The sequence below is a fragment of the Rhinolophus sinicus genome, chromosome 16, assembly GCF_057876585.1.
Source record: "Rhinolophus sinicus isolate RSI-liver-muscle chromosome 16, RSI-T2T, whole genome shotgun sequence".
NCBI lineage: Eukaryota > Metazoa > Chordata > Mammalia > Chiroptera > Rhinolophidae > Rhinolophus > Rhinolophus sinicus.
Window position 1 is genome coordinate 59064889 of NC_142516.1, and position 17680 is coordinate 59082568.

Sequence of the window (17680 nt, forward strand, 5' to 3'; positions counted from 1 at the left end):
CAGTAAATTTAAAAATGATTTTCTGACAATGATCCTGACTTCTCAAGAGTAGATTAAGTTATATCATTCACCTTTAAGAAGGCAGGACATAGGTATCACCAGAAGAATTTCCATTAAAAATAGCTGTTAAAAATCGCTGCCAGGTAAACACTTTTGTTGGAGGTATCTGGAAAGATGCACTCATATCAAACTTTTATTCCCGAGTGACATTAGATAATGAGACATCACTGCACTTTCCATCCTTGGATTCCCTGGTAATTATGAATAAAGATATTTGTGGCATTCTTGTAACAACACATTGTCTATTTATATTCAGTACATATTGGGTAGTGTGGGGACCTGCTCTGTAAAGCATAGGTCCAGACCCTGATAATTTAGGAGTAGATGGACAAGTCAGATTTAGAGGGAATAGTCTAGAGCATGGGCTTTGGAGGAGGTAAGCTCTGGATTACAAACTCATGCTGACTAGATGTGTGACTTCAGGCAAGTTACTTAATATCTTTGTTACTCAGATTCCTCTTCTATACAGTGGTGATCATAATACCTATTTCCACAGATTTTTGTGAGGATTAAATAAAATGTGTATGTGAAGGACCTAAATTTAGAGCCTGAAATATAGATGCTAGACAAATATTTGCTGGTGAAAAAATAAACTGGGTTATCTTGGGCAAGTTATTCATGAACTTCTGTTGCTTCATCTGTGAAATGGGAAAAATAGGGCTTAACTTCATAGAGCTGTTAAAAATAAATGAGACTACACACATAATGTACTTATGTACACTGGACATCATGTATCCCCAGAATCTAGTAAAAACCTAATAAATTGTATTCATTAGCAATATTATGTTTTAATAATTAGAAAGTAAATGCCGAGGTACATGGTACAATATGAATTCAGAAAAAGAGCACACCAGTGCGGGTGGGAGTCAAAAGGTAAGGCTGCATCTAGAAAGTACAACCCTGAATTATAGTTACATAACTCTGAAAAGGCCTGATAGAATCAGCTTCTATCTAATCTCCTAGCCCATTTTTACCAGGAGCCTTATATCCAATCGAAATATATACAGGGTGCTGGGAATCAGTGCCTTGAAAAAATCTAAAAGGAGACACACACACATAGAGAAGGGCTGATGTGAGATCTACCAGTGGTCTCTGTGTTCCCTTGGCCAAGGGCAGCAAAGCATGAAAGTACTCTTGTGAACACTTTCCCTGCAAAGGCATTCTTCTGTTTCTTCAGTATTCATCTGCTTCAGTTATATAGTTCACGCCTGGTTCCTTGGTTTTGTTGGGGTTTTCTTGTTGTTGTTGTTTTCCCAACTGAATATATAAATACATCTTTAATTAGGAGCCAGAAATATGGGATTACTTTTTCCCCAAATTTAAAATACCTTTATTTATTTATTTTTTTCCTGAAGATGTATGTAAGTGACACATGCCCATGGTAATTAATCAATCAACAGAGAAAATTTGAGGAATAAGTAAAGATCTTCAGAAGTTTCTTCCATGAATCGAATTCTTTTTTTATCTTGTATTTTCTTTTTTTTTTTTCAATTAAAGTGTATTGGGGTGACAATTGTTAGTAAAGTTACATAGATTTCAGGTGTACAATTCTGTAAGACATCATCTATATATATCACATTGTGTGTTCACCACCCAGAGTCAGTATATTTGGTCCCCTTTACCCTCATCTTCCCAGAATTTCTTAAAGAGAAGTAGCAGAGGCCCTAACTTTATGCAAAACTAGTGACAATTAACTTCAATCCCCTAAAACAGTCAATATAATCTATCTAAAATACAAGTCTAGTCATGTCATTCCCTGTTTAAACTCTCTCTCTCTCTCTCTCTCTCTATCTATATATCTATATATATATATAGAGAGAGAGAGAGAGAGAGAGCGCGCGCGCGCACGCGCGCGCACACACACACACACACACACACACACACACACATATATATATATATATATATATATATATATATATATATACATATATCATACTTTTGTGAGATTATCCTTAACCTGAGCACAGTATATGAGGCTCTTCATGATTTGATTCTCGCTCAAATGATTATTTCCCACCATTCTTCCTCCACAATAAACTCTACATTCTGGCCACAGAAAATTACTTTACATTTCCCAAATTTACATATCAGCTTTAAAGCCTTTTTTACTTAACTTTTCATACTGGAGAACTAGGCTAACAAGAGCTCCTCTTACTATAAACACACATAAATGCTGTATAAAATATAACTAAAAGCATTTTTAATGGATACTGAACTTTAAAAATAAAGACAAAATTCCAAAGTTCCAGAACCTAAGAAGAATTTGAAGTCAGAATTGTAAATGTGCTGAAGCCTTGGTGGCTCAAGGAGATAGTGGACATGGAGACAGGCCCTAGCAATCACGTAATGAGGGGTAATAATCCACAAAGGAACGGCTTTGAAGGATAAAGGAAGAAAAGTGGAGTAAAAAATGCTTGCTTAAAGTAATGTAAGGAAGAAGAAATAAAAGAAAATACATAGGCCCAGTGAAAAGCAAATAACAAGATGGTAAATTTAAAGCAAACTGTAATTCTATTAAATGTAAAGGAGCTAAACAGACCAACTAAAAAGATAAAGATTATAAGATTATTAAAGATTCTTAAAGAGAAAAAATATATGTCATATTTAAAATAAGTATTCTTTTAAATATAAGGTCATAGAATGAAGGCTAGAAAAGATATATATCATACCAGCACTAACCAAAATAAAGTTGATGTGATTACATTAAAATCAGATGAAGTTCCACTTTTTATTATTTTGTTAAGCTATAAAACACATACAGTAAAATTCACTTTTTTTTTTTCTGTACTAGTCTATGGGTTTTGACAAATACATACAGATCTCCAACCCCTACCAGAATCAAGATAGCTAACAGTTCCATCACTCCCCTCCCCTCCCAAATATGCCACTGAACTACCCTTTTGCAGTCAACTGTTTTCCAGTACCCCATGGAAATCACTGATCTGTTTTATGTCCATATAATTTTGCCTTTTCTACAATGAACTATAAATGGAATAATACAGGATGTAGACTTTGAGTCTGACTCCTTTCAGTTACCATAAAGCATTTAAGATCCATCCATACTCTTGTGTGTATTGCTTGTTCATGTCTTTTTATTCTAGTAGTATTCTGCTATATAGATGTGCCAGAGTTTGTTTAACCAGTCCCTAGCTCAAACATTTGGATTGTTTCCAGTTTTGTACAATTACAAATAAAGCCACTATAAACATTCTCATACAAGCTTTTGTGTGAACATAAAGTTTCATTTCACTAGAGTAAATAGCTAGGAGTGGGGTTGCAAGGTTGTATGATAAGTGTATTTTGAACTTTATAAGAAACTGCCAAATTATTTTCTAAAGTGTCTGGAATATGTTGCATTCCCACCAGTAATTTATTAAAGTTTCAGTTGCTTTGCCTCCAAGTCAGCAGTTGTTACAGCAAGTACTTTTTAAAATGCTATCCATTCAAGTAGGTGAGTAGTAATATTGCACTGTAGTTCTAATTTGCATTTTCCTAAGTACAAACTTCCACAATCTTTTCATGCACTTATTTTTCATCCATATATCTTTTTTGGTCAAATGTCTGCTCAAATATTTTGCCCATTGTTTGATTGAGGTTTTTGTTGTTGTTGTTGTCGTTGAGTGTTATAGGTTCTTTATATACCCTAGATATAAGTCCTTTATCAGATATGTGATTTGCAAATATTAAATATTTTCTCCCTGGCTGAGGCTTCACTTTCTATTCTCTTAAAGTATTCATTTTTTTTCTTTTATCAACCATGCTCTTGTTGTGTTTAAGAAATCATTGCCAGCTCCAAATGTCAAAGATTATTTTCTTATTTTTTTCTAGATATTTTATTAGATGTAGATATTACACAAAGGCCTATGATTTTTTTGTATGGTGTGAAGTATGGTCCAAGGTATGTATATATATATATTTTGCATATGAGTATTTAACTGTTTCGGTACCTTTATTTGAAAATAATTTGCTTTATTGAATTATGTTTCTCCCATTTGGTGAAAATCAGTTTTCCATATCTTTGTATATCTATTTCTGGGCTCCGTTGCTCTCTATAACTATCTTTCTTTAATACAATACTATCTTGACTTCTGTAAACTTATAGTAAGTCTTGAAATCACATAGAGTGACTTTAAGTTTGATGTAAAATAAAGGGAGTCCTATAACTGGTTTATGAATTGAAAGAATTCATACTGAAAAAATGGTCACTTTTTTCCACGTTGGCTTTATAGATATTAAAATGCCAGTAATAGTTTCCTTCTATTAATTTTTTATTTTCTGAATCATGATGAATTGCTTCTGAAATGTTTATATAAAATTAAAAGGGCAAAAATAGTCTAGACAACTGAGGAAGAAAAAACTGTTATGGGCTTGCCCTTGCATTTATCAAAATTATTATAAAGCTACAGTAATTAATACACTGTATCACTCACACAGGGATAGGCAAGTAGACCAATGAAACAGAGTAGGTAGAAATCCTCAGAAATGGATCCAACCCTAAACAGAACTTAATATGACAGATGACATTGCAGATAACTGGGGAAAAGATGAACTTTTTATTAAAAAATTAGGATGGTCGGCTATTATATGGAAAAATCAATTTGCACTTCTTTTCACACCATATACAAAAATCAACTGGAGATTAATTGAAGATTTTAATGTAAATGCAAAATAATAAATCTGCTATTATATCTTTATAAACTTGGGTAGGGATTTTTTAAAAAAAATAAGTCTGAAAAAATGTATAAAGCAAAAAAAAAAAATGATAGTTTTGATGAAATCAAGATTATGAACTGTTCACCAAATGACAATATAGGGAGACTTAAAATGCAAACCACGAACTTGGGTAAGATATTTGCATCACATATAATTGACAAAACACAATGTCCAGAATACGTAACTATAACCCAGCCCTCAGGAGAATAGTGAGCAAACCACTGTACATGAATTTCACAGAAAACACGATGTCCAATAAGCATATGAAAAGTTACTCAACCTTAGGGAAAAATAAATTAAAACCACAGTGCTTTACAGTAGTAGGACCACACTTAAAAACACTGGTGTGGCTGGTTAATCATGGTTAAAGATGTGGCTCAGTGGGAATTCTCATGCTTTACATCCTGAGCATCCGTACAATCATTTTGCAAAATAGTGTGGCATTTTCTAGTAAAATTGAAGGTCCATATACTTGAGACCCAACAATTCAGTCCTAGGTATATACCCTAATGAATTACTGCAAATGTGCATCAGAACACATAATTCAAAAACTATTATTTGTAATAGCAGAAATCTGGCAACAACATGAATGTTCCTCAACAGTAGATTGTATTATATAAATAAATTACAATGCACAATACATTCACACAATGTCATACAAAAGTGAAAGTGAATGAACGATAGCCCTGCTAGCAACAGGCTTAAATCTCAAAATCATAATTATGAGCAAAAGAAAAAGAAAACGTTACTAAAGAATACTGTTAATGTGATTCCATTTATATAAAGCTTTGGAACTAGCAGAACTACACAATGTATCGTCTAGTACATACATATGATACATACATAAAAGAAATTAAGTCAACAGTTATCACAAATGTTATGATAGTACTTATTTTATTGGGTAGTGAAGATAATATGATTGGAGAAGAGGATTCAGGAGCTTTAAAAAATGGTGATTGTTCTATTCTTTAACCCAGCGGGTATTTACATGGGTGCTTATTATTACTCCTTTAAAAACTAAACATTTGTGTGCATCTGTATATCTTTAGCTATGTTTATTTTACAATAAAACAATTAGAAAGAAAAAGAGTGCAACCAAAATTTAACATCCACATGATGCAGAAAAAAAAAAAAATCTACTGAAGATATCATACTGAATGGAGAAAAATTTGTGGTATTCTTTTTAAGTAAATCAGATAATTATGCCCATCATAATTACTTGTATTCAGCATTGTTCAAAGGTCCTAGCCAATCAAAAAAGAGAAAAATCAAAACAAACAAATATGCACAGGATTAAAAAGAAATAATAAAAACAAAGTATCATCATATGAATGTGATATGATTATTTTCATAGAAAATTCAAAATAATATACTGACACACTATTAGAACTAATTAAAAATTCTGCATGGTTCTTGGATATAATATCAATATAAAAGATAAATAATATTTAATATACCATTAATAATTTAAAATAAATCATTTTAAATGTAGTTATATACTCCTATCAAAAGAACAGTGAATATAATAAAACACAGTTCTGTATGGAAAATTTTAAATTTTGTGGGAGGATCTAAAATAACACAAAAATAAATAGATACACTATTTTCATGAATAGAAAGACATGCATGTTAAAAATAAATTTAGTTTTCTTATTCTGACAGTGTTTTCATAGGACATAATGTTCATATGAAAAAGTAAAGGACCGAAAGGACCCAAGACAACTTTGAAGACTGAGAAGGGGACATTTTTTTGAATAGATTTAGAGATTTAGTATAACTTGCCCCTCATCTAGTGTCATCTATTTTAAGATTCTGTTGACACGTCTTCTACTCTGTGGATCCTTCCCAGTCTGCAGCAGTTTTTTCCCATGTAATTCCATTGTGTTCTGTACTTATCTCTGTCATAGTATGTATCATAGTGTTTATCATAACTGCACTGAGATTTGAGTTTCTTCCTTACCTCCTTTACTTGACTATAATCTGACTATGTAGTTCATCATTGGACACCCAGAGTGCTACACAGTACCTGGTTCATAGGAAGCAGTTAACCAATGTCAGCTCCTTGCTCTCTTGCATTGCCATTATTATTTCTGGGTAAGGTGAGCTTATTACTTCATTAAGGTCTCATCTTGTCTCAGGCTGTGGCAGAGGACTTTCAGGTTTGGTCATTATTCTTACTTCACTACCTGGGGCTCAGCTTTAAAGTCATTTCTGAAAGTAGCTACTTACTACTACCGCCATCTTTTTCTCTAAAATAGAGTTGAGTCATGCAAAAGCATGCATTACAGTATGTCTTCACCTTAAAAGGAATTTAGGTTATATACTTTCACCCCTCCTGTTACAGATGAGGAAAGGGACCGAGGGTGCTCAGACAGATGATTCATTTAAAAATGCTTCCGATTATATTTTATCTATTGCACAATATTTCTACTTCCTGATGTACGAAATTAAATGAATTGAAATCTTATAGGATGATTTATAATTCTGACAGTGAAAAGAGCCAGGAAATTGATAATGCAGAGGAGTTTGCAGAAGCTAAAAGGATAATCAAGTATAACATGTGATATCTATATATATATATTCTCTCCATCCTGTTTTAAAATTTACACTTACCTCATTCAAAGTTATTGGGCTATAGATGAACATACTTATGGGATGCGGCAAGAAAAGTTCAGCTCATACACTTAAAGCTTAAATAAAAATATTCTAAATTTGTATGCAAGAACTAAGGCACTTGTTTATGTTTAGTAAAGAGTTATGTAACCTTTTAACTTTAATTTCAGTTACCTCTCTCATTAATGAAATAATTCTGAATACCATTATTTACTTCCTTTTGGAATTTTACCAGGTGAAAGTATAATTCAAATTCTATGTATCTTGGCTAGCAGAAAACCTTGGCATTGGCTTTGCAATTTATACATCCTGTTTGTATTCTCAAATTGTAGATTTCTTATTTGCTTATACAATAGCTCCTTCCACACCTACACCCCTCCTTGTTTTTCTTATGTAATTACAGCTCGCCTATTAAAAATTCAATTAATGTCACAGCCAATCTATTTCATTTTTTACAGTAATATAATCAACTATTAATTTGAACAGAAAAAGGAAGAGCTATTTAGTTTTTTTCAGACCTATATAATAAATGAAAGCATTTCAGATATAAGGTAATTTTGGGATCTTTATATCTGAGCAATCAACTTCAATGAAAAGAGAAAGCATACAAGTTTTAACAAACACAGCCTCAATAAGATGAGAAGGCCTTGCTATTGGAAATTAGGGTATAGATCTTCAAAGTATATGGTCAAAGAAATTTTGGGTGGGGTAAAAATGCAATACTGAATACTATCATACTTGATCAAACTAAGTGAGGACTAATTATGGATTGATGTGAGTAGTTACAATTTGGAGAAAATTTGAATGATACAACAGGAACTGATCTTTCTCCTCCTAAAAAATAGGAGATGAGAAAGCTTCCCACCTGAATGGAGCTAATGGGCAGATCACCATTGGAGAAATGTTCAAATATTTTATTCTGTGAGAAGACTCAGACTTCTGCTTCTTACTGCTTTATAAGAGAATGTGGAAATTTAGAGGTTTATTTAGCTTTTAAGAAAGAATCTGCATTACATCAAAAAGACGATTTAATGAGAATATGTATATCTGCCATACAAATTATTATAATTAGCTGAGGGTGATATGCAACTAAAAATATAAGAACTAGAAAACAAAGGTATACTTCCTTATATAAAATACTGTGGTTTCACTACTCTTCAGTTTTTTTTAAAAGTCTGCTCAGGGTATATGATAAATATGAGTATATAAATAATTCATTTTAATCTATTTTCCTTGTCTCTCCTCAATAGGCAGAAAGTCTTCCTGTAACTTATCAACATAACACCAAACACATAAAAAAAAAAAGCCTTTTTAAAAAAGTCAGATCTTGTTCCAAATTGAATATATACTTGAATTTTTCCATTTCCATCCTCATTTTTGGTATTGGTCATGTAAAGTCAGGGGGTAAAGTGGAAAAAGAACTGTTAGAAACATGCTCTTTCCAAACATTAAACTTCTGTAAAATAAAAGGATTTAAAAAGTGAAACCAAAACAAAAGAGGCATATTCAACAAAGAATGTGATACAGTCTTGACACAGCAGAATGAATGCCTTTGGTTGGAAGATTACAAGAGATAGATTATTTCTCCTCTCTTTCCTTTTCCTAGAATTTCAACAACAGATTAATATTTTGGGGTGATGTTCAAAATGTACAAAATTAAAAGACTGATGATATGAGTCCCATCACCTACAATTTCATTTCATAAGCCTTAGCCTGAATCAATGATTTTGAAAATGTACTTTTGCTGACCTATTAGTTTTTGCTCATCAGTTCACTTTATATATATAGGAAATGTATGAATAGTGTATTTTTATTATTAATAGTAAATTTTACATTTCTTTCAGAGGTTAATCTTATTCATGTTTTAGACTTCTTGGTGCTTAAGGGTTTTAAATTATATGCTAAATCCAATAAAATATACATAATTTCAGATCTTTTTATGTTCTGAATAAAGGGACATAGCATTTCCTACCAGCTTGTCCCAAGGGCATGGTGGCATGCCTCTGCTGTACTTGGGAAACAGATCAACAAACCAGAGAAAAAGAGCATAAACGTGGTCTACAAAGCTGACAGTTGTGCTCTTTTGTTTATTATTTATTTCTCACCATTCTCCTCCGCGCTTCCTTCAAGGCTCCTTAAACTTTTTCTAATTGCCTTACATGTTATGCTACCTACATCAGTCTGAAGAAGTCACCATAAAATTGTTTAATAACAACAACAACAACAACAACAACAACAAAACCCAAAACAAACAAAAAACAAGACAAAACAAAACAACTACTTTATCCTGTTCATATTGGCTTTTAAAGGTTTTTCTGATCCCATAAAAAAAAAAAGTTGAGCTAATTCCAATTGTAAAGAGCAGAGTCTGGTTTAGAGTTTTAAACAAATCATTTCAGTATAAATGGAGCACTAATAATGGGGTTATGCATGAGCCCGACTGTACCTTCTTATATTTTCCTTATTTTTCAGTTCTAGCTACAGAAGTAATACACAGTCTTAAAGAGAAGATTCTCTCTAAGGGCTGAGACCTTTGGTCTAGGACATAAGAACAGATAAGTTTCTATTTAGAGTAATTAGAATAAGTAGCTAATTAAAGGCTTCTTGGCACCTAAGTACAGAGAACAGGCTGAAATGGCTCTGCTGTACTCAAGCTTGAAGTACTGCCAATATTAACAGTCCAGAAGCTTTTGGATGCTAGGAAGGTGGTCCTATTGGGTTCTATTTAGGTCTGGGAAATAAAACTACCTTGCTAAATAAATTAAGCAAGAATAAATTGCCACACTTCATTTATCTTGAGCCAATGTAGTATGTATCTAAGTATTTGAATTTCTTCCTCTAAATTGTACTTTTCTTAAATAATATTAAACAAGTTGGTAATTCAGTAGTACTTTTTATGTATACATGATACTTATACCCCTGATGAATAAGACCCATCTCCTCAGCCCTAAATTCTTCAAGACCTTTGACCTTTGATTTGCCTTCTAGGGAACTTAGGTAGGCTTTGCTACAGACTAGTCAGTGGGCTATTTGGAGTGGCTGATGACCTACACACGGTATGATCAAGTTAGCAGAGCCACAGAATGGTTCCAAGCAAAAGTCTCAGTGGGGAATTTTTTATTTGACTCTGTTATTCTGAAGCCAAACACTGTGTGCAAAGGGAAAGAGTCAATCCACAAGTGTTAGGTCCTGCCTCTTTGTGGCTGATGTCCCTATTGTGATTATTTGCTGATTATTTGCACTCACTTCTGCAGACCCTGTGGCTGCCTGGTGCCACTCCCAATTACTCTGACCCTTGCTCCAGTGCCATTTCATGTCGAGCCGGGAGCTACTTCTGCTGAGGTGGGCTGGTTAGAGAGCAAGGAAAAGGAGAAGGAGAAAAGAATCTGTTCCTTCTCTTTCTCTGTCGACCACTATATTTGACTCTCCTTTAATATTTCCAGTTAACAGGGAAAGTTGAGGTTTCTCACAAAGGATGGCAAGTCTCCTGATTGTCTATAATGTTTCTTGGAGAAACCCAGCATGAAAGGGAAATGGCCCTGAGAGATGACACGTGAGGAGAAGATTTAGCTCCTGCACCCTGGAGAAACAGACCTCCCTCACTCCTGGAAAAAAGGGGAAATGGTGACTCTTCCTCAGTCCTCTGGCGCACAGTACTGTAGGGAAATCCACCCCTGAGCAGGAATCTTTCATTTTGGTGTGGAGCAGTCATGTCCCACTTAGTGAAGGAGGTATATACCTCTTCAGGCACTGTACCAGAGAGGTTTCTAATGATTGGATGTCTAACATTGATTGTATTTATTGAATGACCATCAAGTTAGTGATGGTACCACTTAAAAGACCAGACTAAAAGCTGACAGTAATATAAACAACAACATGGCAGGAGGCATTATTACCTCTTGGGACCAAAGACATCATGCGATTAGCATCAACTGTAGGGACTGGAGGGATTGCCAAGGCAACAGTGCAACAACAGTACCATTATTTTGATGAGGAGAGACTCGTTGTTAATCAGGTTTAATGGATGCAGTAAAGAGAAATTGTGAGTACTGGATAGCCGCAGTCCAACGTGATCTGCTGCCCTTTTCAAACTTCCACCAAATTCCATTCCACCAAGAGAATGGAAGATATTAAGAAGAACTGGGGTTCCAGTACTTGTTCTAAGAGGAATTTATCTGCAGAAATTCTTGGTTTGCCTTACCTTTGTTTTGTAACCCACACATACTCCAACATACCAGTGACCTAATTCTCTTAGAGGGATGCAGATTATCGTGTATATGTGAAAGGACTCTCAAGTCTGAAAGGTCTGAGTTCAAATCAAAAACTTTTGCTAACTTTCTCAAGCCTTTGTTTTGTCATTCATTAAATTATAATGATAAATGATCATAATAATAGTACCAACCTGCCAGAAATGTTGTTAAAATTACATAGGAGTCTCAACATAGCAGATGTTAGTGAATGAATCAAATTGACAGATCTGTTGTGTGTTATCAAACTCACATTATTTTGTGTGTATCTTTCTTCGGTACCTACTGGTTGCAAGTAAAAAAGAAAAAAGACTGAGGTAGTGATAATTTATTGATTATCTGTGCTAGGCACTGTTGGAGGCACAGAGGTATAGTAGGAAATAAAACCTAGTCCCTAATCACTGTTCAGAGTTCTCATTTACTAACAATTGTCACCCCAATAAACTCTAATAAAAAAAAAAAGAGGGCCACCACCAATATGACTTTTCATGTGATTCTTACAAACCCATGATCAGCAAAAGTATAACAGAATGGAAATAAATTTGGCACAAATAGAAAATGACTTATGTAAAACCAAATTAGAATTATATTTACCAAGTAATAAAATAAATTTACATTAACACAGCAATTCCAAGTATTATGTTAAGCATTAAAAACAACAACAACAACAAAATAGGAACGCATGTGTAAGGAGTAACAGTAGAAGCTGTAACCCAAAATTTGTCTTTTTTTCTATCAAGTGTGAACCAGGTGTTAAAAATCTACTGACAACTAGAGAGCAGTTTCAATTTGATTGAAGATACAATTGAAGATATTAAGCAAGAGGTAGAGAGATGAATCTTCTGCTGGGTGAATACACTCTAACATTATTTGTACATAGTGATATAAATGAAAGAGTATGGACTTTGGAACCAAGACATACCTGAGTTTGTATGTATATGACTTTGAAGAAATTTAAAGTCTCTGAAACTCAGTTACATAATTTGAAAAATGGGATAATAATAACTAACAAAAAAACTGCCAAGAGTATTAAATACGTATAGACTCATATAGTGCAAAGTACCTGGTAGAGTCAATAAATATTAGCTTTCCTTCTCCCTCTCACTTTCTCTTACTGCTCTCCTATTCAATCACCCCACTTTGGCAATACCCCAGAGAAGATGGAACAGCTGTTTCCTTACTAAATAGGAACTAAGGCAAAATCCCACTAGGATCTGATCAAAGTAACACTTCCTCTCACATATGATGATATTCATACTTTAGGATAATTGTTAGAATCTATTTGTTGAGAAATACCATTTCCACATAGGCTGATTAGACTTGCTCCAGCTCAGGGGGGGAAAAACGTCCTCTTTGTATTTAGCATGCTAATCTGTGCAAACACAAAAGTGAGCATTTTAAAAAAAACACATATTTCTCTCTTTCCTTAAATTAGCTTGACTGTGTAAAAAGAAATTGTTTTCAAGTTTAATACAAATAGCACAGGTTTATAAATTGTTCAAGGGACTTTTAGTCCTAAAATGTATTATGGTGTTGAGTATGCTTTCTCCTAACTGACAAGTATAAAAGTTGAAGTGTGTAGTATTTGGTATTGGGACAGTTATTTCTTTAAGAGTGCAGATAGAATTATAAGGAAGAGTGGTAGGTGTGTGTGTGTTGGGGGGAGGGAGGGAGGGAGGGAGGGAGGGAGGGAGGGAGAGAGAGAGAGAGGGAGAGAGAGAGAGAGAGAGAGAGAGAGAGAGAGAGAGAGAGAGAGAGAGAGAGAGAGAGAGAGAGAGAGAGAAACAGGAATAGTCTCTTTTTCTCTTCCCACCAGGTGTGGACCTTTCATTTTTTTATTTCTCCTTATTTCTTAGATAAGCACATCTATTTCTGTATTTGTACTACAATGTTAACCAATTTCTAGCTGTAACACAAACTGAATTCCGTCATCTCTGACTATTTCCAAGCCACATTTTTACCTCAAACTCAACGTGCCTAAAGTAGAACCCCCTGTGTTTTGTCTCAAACTAACTCTCCCTGACATTACAAATTCAGAGACAGAATTGAAAGGAAAGTTCAATTAATGTAGCCCAACCTCACACAAACTGCAATGTAAAGCCACCCACAGCAATCTTAGAATTGGTCATCTATTTACATTTCCAAAGCTGAGGAGCTCATTATTTCGACAAGTAAATGATTACATTAAAAAAAAAAAAAAAAAAGACAAGTCATTACCTCACAAGAACACAAGGCAACTCTACTCGCATGTATGGCTCTAAGTGGTTAAGGGAATAGTGTGGATGGAGATCACTGCTTGGACTCAGATCTCAGTTCTGCTCCCTACTTACTAGATGTGAGCTTAGACTTCTCACCTAACTTCCTTGTGCTTTGATTTGCTTATTTATAAAATTAGGTTCATAACATTGCCCATCTGGTAGGACTTTTGTGAGGAAGAAATAAATTAATACAGGAACAAAGCATAACAAGTATAATTCAAGTCCCTAATCCTAATTCTCTGTTGCTGAAGGCTAACCTCCATCCTAATTTTGGTATTCACCATTCCTATGCATCACTTAATAATTTTCTTATTAAAAAAACTATCCATAAGCAATGCAGAGTATTGGGTTACGTGTTTCTTAACTTCACATAAATGGCATCACATGGTATGTGTTCTTTTGAAACTTGCTCTTACTGTTCAGCATATAGATGTGAGACTTATCAATGTGAATAATGCTAGCTCTAGGTCACTCATTAACACAGCCATGTATACATGCAGAGGGTGCCCCAAAAATGTATACACACTTTGAGAAAGGAAAAAGCTGTAGTAAAATTGTAATACTCGATATATACCAATAACTAAAGACATATACAAGTCACTTGTGTACCATATATATCCCAGCTTATATATATATATATATATATATATATATATGCTGGGATGCTAAAAAGTTGTATACAAGTGGACACTTTGGTCAACATTGCTCAAGCAGTAGTTTGCCGTAATTAGAAGTATCTGGACCACTTTGAGCACCTCTTATATCTGCAGAAGTCAAACGTGACTTGTATTCATCTTTTGTTATCGGTATATATTGAATATTACAATTTTAATAGTTTTTTCCTTTCTTAAAATGTGTATACATTTTTTGGCACTGTGTGTGTGTGTGTGTGTGTGTGTGTGTGTGTACATAAACATATATATCACACATATACATACACGCGTATATACCATACTTCATTTATTCATTTTCTGTTGCAAGACACTTAGGTCTATTTTCAACTTTTTTTTGGCAATACAAACACTGCTGGGCTATTCAATCAGTAGATGGCAAAGAATTTACTTACCTCCTATACGGATCCTAAATTTGCTTCCATTCGATGGATGTCCACACATTGTTTTTAGTTCTTCCCTGTAAATACATATAGGATTCTCATATATCTTGTATAGTCAGGTCTTGCAAATGAGCTCATATTATACTATGTAAAAAACTCTCACTTATTGACCCCTCTTTTATTTATACTGTCTGAATTGTATAAGTAATGCATGCTTGTCATAAAAACCATCCTAACAATATAAAAGGGCGTAAATGCAGTAAGTGGAAATCACCATCCTCCACTTGCTAGTTACTGCCTATTAGAGTTTGATGAGCATTTTTCCAATGCCCATAGCCATACACTAAAACATATGTGTTCACATGGTCTTCCTTCTGTGTCTGTCTGTGTTCTAATCTTTTCTCATAAAGACAGCAGTTATATTGGATTAGGGCTTCATTTTAATCTAATTATCACATTAAAGAACCAAGAAGGCCATATTCTGATGTTATAGTGGTTAGGACTTCAACATGTGGACTTTCAGGATTATTGTCGAGCTCTAATACTATGTATACAAACTTTAAATTAACACTTTCCCATTAATCAATCTTTTGTAAACATTGTATTCTACATGGAAATTAACTCAAGAATCCCACTTATACAGTGGGCCATGCAGCAGGCTGAGTCAAATTTGTAATAGCTTGGAGTCAATAGAGCTCATTTCTGCAGTGAATTTCCCCAACCTCTTAGTACTATATTTTCCTGCATTTAAAGAGCAGATGTGAAATAGGGAATGAAAACCCAGTGATTGTAAAGATAAAGTTACAAAACTTAAGTTACTTCTACACTAGTAGCTAGGAAAATTCTTAATCAGAAGGATAAGAATGTGTATCTAAAATTATTTGACCTAAGATAGTTGAAAGCTGCTTGAATCAGTCCTAAAGACATGAACAGTATTGTAATATTTGGAATTTTATGTGTTATTCCATGATACTTTATGTGAGAGAAAACTTTTTGAAATTAAATTTAATCACATGTGTTCTTTGATCAGCTATTCACAAAAATAGATTGACAAATTTGCCTACTCTACATATCGAACATGTGAAGATCTATTTTGACAAAGCCATCAATGAATTTTCACAATTTAGAGCTTGAGAAAAAAGACTGTAATATTATTATTCACTCCTATAACAGACTAATAGATAGGTATAAATTTTCATATTTTTTCCTAAAAATTTTGTCAATGTTATAAAAGATTAAATCATTACTTTTTCTAATTTTCTACTGAAATATTTATCTTATTTTTATTATTGCGTTTTTCTTTCTATAAGTATGTTCTGACCATTATTTTAATTCATTTCACAATTATTACATAAAATAATTTTGTTATATGATGAGGATGATATTTAAAAGGTGATTCATTCTTCATGTCAAATATCCTAGTTATATCATTGCACCTGGTTCATCTTACCCACTTTTCTACTTAGATTTCTGGCCATGAAAGTTATTAAACCCATTTCTCCACAGAATTATTAGAACCAGAATTCCAGGTCCTAATGATAGAGAATACTATAGTATATTATGATTATTGTACATTTTTGTCAAATAAAAATATTATAATGAATGCTGTGGTACTAGAAAAATCAAATAAACCAGCATCACATTTATGCTCAGTAACCAAACACTTACTATATCTATTACACTGTGTTAGAAGGGGAAATCCAAAGAAATGTAAACACATTTTATTTTTTATTTATTTGTTTTTTATTCTCCAGGGCCTTCTAATCCAGTGAGGAGATAGAATATGAGCAAGTAAGAAAATGGGGTACAGTGGAGAGACCATCTGATACAGCGTTCAAGGATGCGGGTAGAGACTGGGGATCTATCAACTTCTAGCTTTATGACCAAGGGGGAATCACTTACTTTCTCTGTAAAAAGTGGAAAATATTATCTTATAGGCATTGTGTATCTGGCACATGGTAGGCATCCAATGACTGGTACTTAAATATGAACAAGACATGACAAATTAATCATGAAGGTGATGATTAAAAAATTGATGCAACAGTAAATAATATGGTACTGATTAATTTCCTGATGGAAGACACATATGGTATACGAGTTCAGAAAAGGAAAGAACATTTGCAACTGAGAGATTTTAACAGGTTTAGGCTCAATACCAGATTCAAAACATACACTGGGGAGGTGGATAGGAATGGGGCTTGGAGTCATCAAAAAGAAGCCTTGATATAAAAAACCTCTTTGCATGAATGGTCTTAACTCTCTATGAGTTCCTCTTGGCTTAGAACAATATATTTTCAATGTTGAATGAAAAGAGCTGGGCACAAAAGATCATATGCTGCATGCTTCCTTTATTTAAAGTACACAGAAGGCAAAACTTATCTACTATGGTGTTATAGGTGGGGCTAGAGTTTACTCTTGTGGGAGAGGTACAGAACAGGAAGGGCAGAAGGGATGTTCCCGGGACAACTAATGTTCTGTTTCTTAATGAGTGTACTGGTTACATGGATGTCTTCAGTTTCTTGAAATTCACTAACTTATATTCTTATTTGTGCATTTATATATATTAATTTGGGCATTTATATATATACATTAAGTTGTATTCTCATGTGTGCATATTATATATTATATATAATAATATAATTATATATATAATATATAATATGCACACATGAGAATACAACTTAATGTATATATATAAATGCCCAAATTAATATATATATAAATTAATATAT

At 33.6% G+C, this 17680-nt stretch overlaps 1 long non-coding RNA gene across 1 annotated transcript in view; it reads right to left on the minus strand.

The window, feature by feature from the left end:
- Positions 1-17680, minus strand: part of LOC141571117 (uncharacterized) — a 191590-nt gene that overhangs the window by 41081 nt on the left and 132829 nt on the right. The window contains exon 2 of the long non-coding RNA XR_012495713.2: positions 14961-15025. This is a non-coding gene — a long non-coding RNA (uncharacterized LOC141571117). The remainder of the gene's footprint in view (positions 1-14960; positions 15026-17680) is intronic.